Source organism: Tupaia chinensis, unplaced genomic scaffold (genome assembly GCF_000334495.1).
Source record: "Tupaia chinensis unplaced genomic scaffold, TupChi_1.0 Scaffold000258_1, whole genome shotgun sequence".
NCBI lineage: Eukaryota > Metazoa > Chordata > Mammalia > Scandentia > Tupaiidae > Tupaia > Tupaia belangeri.
Genome location: NW_006159738.1, coordinates 2,495,321 through 2,501,492, shown reverse-complemented (window position 1 = coordinate 2,501,492; position 6,172 = coordinate 2,495,321). Strand labels below are relative to the sequence as shown.

Here is a 6,172-nt window from a genome sequence, read left to right as displayed (position 1 = left end):
CACACACACACACACACACACACACCCAGCCTGAGTTCAAACCACCGGGTCTGGGACTTAAACCATGGTCAACTACATGGGAGTCCAGCGACATAGTCCTTACACCCACTGCTGGTCTCCCATTTTGTGACTAATAAGAATGCTGCTGTGGGACCTGCAGATGGTGTAATGGTTACATTGCTGGATTCCCACATGACCAACTGTGGCTCAAATCCCGGACCCAGAGACTTGAAACTTACACCAGGGGTGTGTCTATATGTGCACACACGTCTAAAATCCCCAGAGGAGAACGAAGGAGAAGGGACTGTGGCATGGCCATCATCCCTGGGAGATGATTTCTTGGTTTCTGTCTGTCTGTCTCTCTTTCTCTCTCTGCCTCTCTGGTGAGTACACAAAAAATATCTTTAAAAAAATGCAACCCACAGATGGCATGGTAGTTAAGGTGCCGGACACTCCCACATGGCAGACTACAGTTCAAGTCCTGGACCTAGTGGCATGCTTTCGGGGGGCCAGCAGCTAGTGGGGTGGTTAGGGCACTGGACTCCCACATGGTCAACCACGGTTTGAGTCCCAGGCCTGGTGGCTTGCTTTCTCTCTTTCTCCCTCTCTCTGGTCAAATTAAAATAAATGAATAAATAAAAATAATTATAAAGCAAAAACAAAAAGTGCTACTATGAACTCTCAAGTAAAAGCTTTCACATGAAGATATTTTGTTGTCTTTTTAATCCCAGAGTAAATACCTATTAGGTCGTTGGGAAAGTCATGATCTATTTTTCTGTTTATCATATAAAAATACAGCATGAATTTCCCAACAGGTCATATGGTAATTTTATGTTTGACATTTTGAGGAATTTCTGAACTATTGGGTCACCAGAAAGGTCATGACGAATTTTGCATAGAAAAAAGTCATGACTTTTCCAATGACCCAATAGTTTCCAAAATGGCTGCACCATTTTAAGTTCCCACCAGTAATGTGTAATGGTTCCAATTTCTCCATATTCTTGCCAACTCTTTGAGTGTCCATCTTCTTTTTTTAAAGAATTATTTTATTAAACTTTATTATTATTTTCCAGTTTGATCAGAGAGAGGGAGAGAGAGAGAGAAAGTCAGTAGGTACCACACTAGAACAGTGTTCAGTCATGTGGGAGTCCAGTGCCTTAACCACCATGCCACCTGCTGGCCCTCCATCTTCTTTACTATAGCCATGCTGGAGAGAATAAATTGGCATCTCATTGTGAATTTTTTATTTTATTGATGACTAAAGATATTGAACCTTTTCATATCCTTCTTGACCATTTGTACATTTGCTGTGGAAAAGTGTCTTTTCAATGTTTTTGCCCGTTTTTAAACTGGGTTGTCATTTTATTAAGATATTCAGGACAGTGTATGTTTTGTGAATATTTTCCACATTTGTGAAATATATGTGAATATTTATTAAATATATGATTTGTGATATTTTTCCTATTCTGAGGGCTGTCTTTTCACTTTCTTGATGGTTTCTCTGAAGCACAAAAGTTTTATATTAAAAAATAATGTATTTAATTTCATTTACTATTATTATTATTATTTTAATTTGCTATAGGGCACATGCACTCACCAGAAACAGAGAGAGAGGTAAAGTTAGAAAACAAACTGCAAAAAAAAAAAAAAAAAAAAAAAATTAAAAAAAAAAAAAAAAAAAAAAAAACATTTTAAAGAGACAAAAATAATAAAAAAAATTAAGAGACAAAAAATAAAAAAGAAACCAAAAAAAAAAAAGGCAAGCAAGAAAGCAAGCAAGCAAGCTGCTAGGTCCAGGACTTGAAACAGAGTTGTCCACGTGGGAGTCCAGCATCTTAACCACCATGCCACGTGAACGCCCAAGTTTTACATTTTGATGTTGTCCAATTTAACTGTTTTATTCTTTTGTTGCCTGTGCTTTGAGTGTCATATCTAAAAACCTATTGCTTAATCCAAGGTCACAAAGATTTGGACTTTTCATGTAACAGATTTACTTTTAGCCCTTATACTTAAATCTTTGATCTCATTAAGTTAATTTTTATAATACAGTACGAGGTAGGAGTTCAATTTCAATTCTTTTACATGTGGAAATCCAAGTGTACCAGTACCATCTTTTTTTTTTTTTTTCTTTACGCTGCAATCCCTTCTCCTCCATTCTCCTCTCGGGATCTTGGGCACGCACGCACACATGCCCGGCGTGAATTTTAAGCCACCGGGTCCGGGACACAAACCGCGGTTGACTACGTGGGAGTCCAGCGACATAGCCATTACGCTAACTGCTGGTTCCCCACCAGTACCATCTTTTGAAGACTGTTCTTCCTTCATTGCAGTCTTGGCACCTTTATTGCAATCGTGTTTCTTTTAGAACTAATTCTCAAGGTTACTTAATAACTGACTCAGTCAACCATACAACAAAAAAGCAAGTGAATGTGACAAGAATGTATGCATTTGAAATGCCCAACTAACCAGCAAGTACTTTCACTTTATATGTACTTAGATTGTTCTGGCAGGTACACTGGATAAATTCTGTGTTGATTCTAGTGATGATTTTATGAGTGTGGACATATAACAAACGTATCACATTGTATACTTTAAACATGTGCAGTTTATTATGTGTCAATTATACCTCAATAAAGTCCTTAAAAAAGAGAAACTGGGATCAGCAGATGGTGTAATGACTACTTCATTGGATGCTCACATAGTCGAGCTTGGTTCAAATCCTGGACCTGGTAGTTTAAAATTCACACAACAGGACCAGCGGATGGCATAATGGTTATGTCACTGGACTCCCACATAGTCGACCATGACTGGAGTCCCAGGCCTGGCAGGTTAAAACTCATGCTACGCACATATGTGTGTATGCCCAAAATCCCAAGAGGAGAATGGAGAAGGAATTGCGACATGGCCATCCCCCAGGAGGATGATTTCTTACTTTCTGTCTCTCTGTCTCTGTCTCTCCAATGAACACGTGTCCTATAGCAAAAATCTCTCTCTAAAAAAAAAAAAAAAAAAACCAACAAAAAACAAACCTCACACTGGGTGTGTGCGCTCAAAAGTCCTGATAGGAAAGTGGAGAAAAAGGGATTATGGCATGACCATTCCCCTGGGGGATGATTTTTCACTTTCTGTCTCTGTCTCTCCAATAGACACACATGCCCTATAGTAAAAATCTCTTTAAAAAAAAACAAAAAAACTCATGCTAGTTGTGTGTGTGTGTGTGTGTGTGTGTTTGTGTGCGCACATGCAACCAAAAATCCTGACAGGAGACTGGAGAAGGGATTACAATGTGACCATCCCCCTGGGGGATGATTTCTCACTTTCTGTCTCTGTTTCTCCAGTAAGTGCACACGCCTTATAGTAAAAATCTCTTAAAACAAACAAACAACAACAACAACAACACAAAAAACAACTCACACTGGCATATATGCATGCATACCCCCAAATCCTGAAAGAATGGAGATAGGATTGTGATGTGGCCATCCCCCTGGGGGGGATTTCTCACTCTCTCTCTTTCTCTCTCTGTTTCACCAATGAGTACAGGTACCCTATAGCAAAAAAATCTCTTTAAAAATAAGAGATCAACTAAGGCCAATGATGCTTTATCTCTCTGTTTCACCAGTGAGTACAGGTACCCTATAGCAAAAAAAATCTCTCTAAAAATAAGAGATCAACTAAGGCCAATGATGTAAATGAAATGTTTCTTTTTGAAATTACGTTTCAGGATCAATTTCTATTATTGGGCCTAATAATATGTTACCAATAGGTAACTTAGAAAAACTTGTATTTATACATTTCTCTTAACTGACCTCATTCCAAAATGCAAGCAAGCCATTTAAATTTAGAATTTGCAAGGACTGGGCCCAACTCATTACTATGGAGTAAGCATTAACAAGGGCTGGAAGAATGTTTTCCTTCTTCCTTCCTTCCTTCCTTCCTTTCTTTCTTTCTCAAGGTTTCTGCCATTGGGTACATGCACTCACTGGAGACAGAGAAGAAAAGTGAGAAATAGACACCCCCCCCCAGGGGGATGGCATTACAATCCTTTCTCCTTCATCCTCCTCTTGGGATTTTGGGCATGACACACATGCACCCGATGCACCTGGCATGATTTTCAAAACACAGTTGGCCATGTGAGAATCCAGCACCTTAACAACTATGCCACCTGCTGGCATCCCAATTTTCATTCTTAAAACATTTTCTTTCTCTTTGTTTGATTGCAAGAGGACAGAGAATTTTACCAGAGATAAAATGAGAGAGAGACAGATATTACTCTGCAATTACTTCTCCATTTCTCTAGCCTATCAAGATTTAAGGCACACATGCCAGAATCTTTTTCAAGTCTCTGGAGTCTGGATTTGAACTGCAGTTTGCCAAGTGGGATCCAGCTCCATTAACCAGTACACTATGGAGCCAGTCCAAGGAAAGACATGTTTGAGTCCTCTTTCAACGAGGATTTAGCAACTGACTTTTCCCTTTCTATATAGAATTTAGTCCCTACTACTTGCACCAACCTACATTTTGAGACTTCTGTTTACCTCCATATCCTTAGCATCAAGAACGCTGCTTGAAAAACATGCTTGGTGCTTGAAAAACATACTGGGTGTTTGTGTGTGCATGCCCAAAAATCCTGAGAGGAGAATGGAGAAGGAACTGCAGAATAGCCATTTCCCTAAGGGATGTTTTCTCAGTTTCTCTCTCCTCTCTGCCCCCCAACAAATGCAAGCACCCTGTAGCAAAAAGTAAAAAAAAAAAAAAAATCTTAAAAAAGATGGGGCCAGCAGGTGGCATGGTAGTTAAGACACTGGATTCCTATATAGCTGATCATGGTTTGAGTCCCAGACCGGATGGCTTGCTTTCTCACTTTCCTTCTGTCTCTTTCTCTATCTCTCTCTGGTGAGGGCATATGCCCTGTAACAATTTAAAATAATAATAATAATAAATTAAAGTTTTTAAAAATGCTCAACCTGTAGTGTGAAAATGAAAAAGCACAGCACTGACTATAATTACTAATTTAAAAAAATTTTTTAAAGATAGTCTGTTGTTCTCTTGCCTCAGCTTCCCAAGTAACTAAGACTACAAGCAGGTGCCACTGCATCCAGCTTTTTAGGAAGGCCTGGGAATGGAACCCAGGTCTTCCAGGTGGCCTCAACATGAAGTAGCAGGGTCTTATCACTACAGTTCAATTTATTTATTTTTTTAAAGAATGGTTTTTAAAACTACTTATTTAAATTTGACTAGAGAGGGACAGAGTGAGAGCGTGAGAAAGTGAGATAAGCCACCAGATCGGGACTCAAACCACAGTCAGCCATGGGTGAGGCCAGCGCCCTTAAACCACCACGCCACCTGCTGGTCCCTGCTCAATTTTTTTTTTTAATCTTCTCTGTATCATTCCAATTTTAGTATATGTGCTGCTGAAGCGAGCACTGCTCAATTTATTTTAACAAATTAAATTTTTTAACAATTATCTGCTAGGATTCATACTGCATGAAGGTAGGATGTTTTGCTTGTTCTGTTGACTGGACAGCACCTGGCATGTGAAAAGTGCTTATTAACATTTGTTGAATGCTTTAGTGAAGCTAAATACACTTATCTATGAAAATACACCTGAAGGAGTTGTGCAAACATACGTTAAAAACGGTATTCAAGAGATGAACTGGTGTTGCCCCACTCTCCCTTTATTAGTTCTCCCTAGAGTTAGGATGAACACTTTCTCAGTGGAAAGCTTGGCCCCTTTCTCTCTGGGCTGCAACTACGTAGCCTATACTGGAGCAGGGCTGTGGCCAAGCGTCCATTCCAAGAGCTTTTTATACGGTGTGTGGGTCCAACCCAGGGGCTCCTTAAATACCTGACACCTGGGTTCTCCCCAGAGCTTGGTGTGGACCTCCTGCGGGATGCCTGCTCTGCAGGGCCCCGGGTCCTCTCAGAAGTCACTCAGATCTCCTAGGCCCTCTGGGGTGGGGGTGTCGCATGTCACCCCAACCCGACTTCGGTACCCTAGAGGTCACTTGCTCCCACCTGGCCCGAACTTCCCAGAGAGATTCTGCCCTCTCGGTCCTCCGGGAAGGGGGTGTCTGCTCCTCGGTCCGCTCCGGAGAGGCAATCGACCCCAAGAGGGAGGTCCTCCCCTCCCGAAGCCGCCTCGGCCAAGCCCTCCGGCAGGGCCATTCATCCA

At 40.8% G+C, this 6,172-nt stretch overlaps 1 protein-coding gene across 1 annotated transcript in view; it reads right to left on the bottom strand.

Annotated features, from left to right (window-relative positions):
• The window catches only part of IFT81 (intraflagellar transport 81), a 165,735-nt gene extending 159,585 nt beyond the window's left edge, over positions 1-6,150 (bottom strand). Inside the window, exon 1 of the mRNA XM_014588119.2 lies at positions 6,016-6,150. The gene's annotated coding sequence lies outside the window, so the exon portion shown is untranslated. The remainder of the gene's footprint in view (positions 1-6,015) is intronic.
• Between the last annotated feature and the right edge of the window lie 22 nt (positions 6,151-6,172).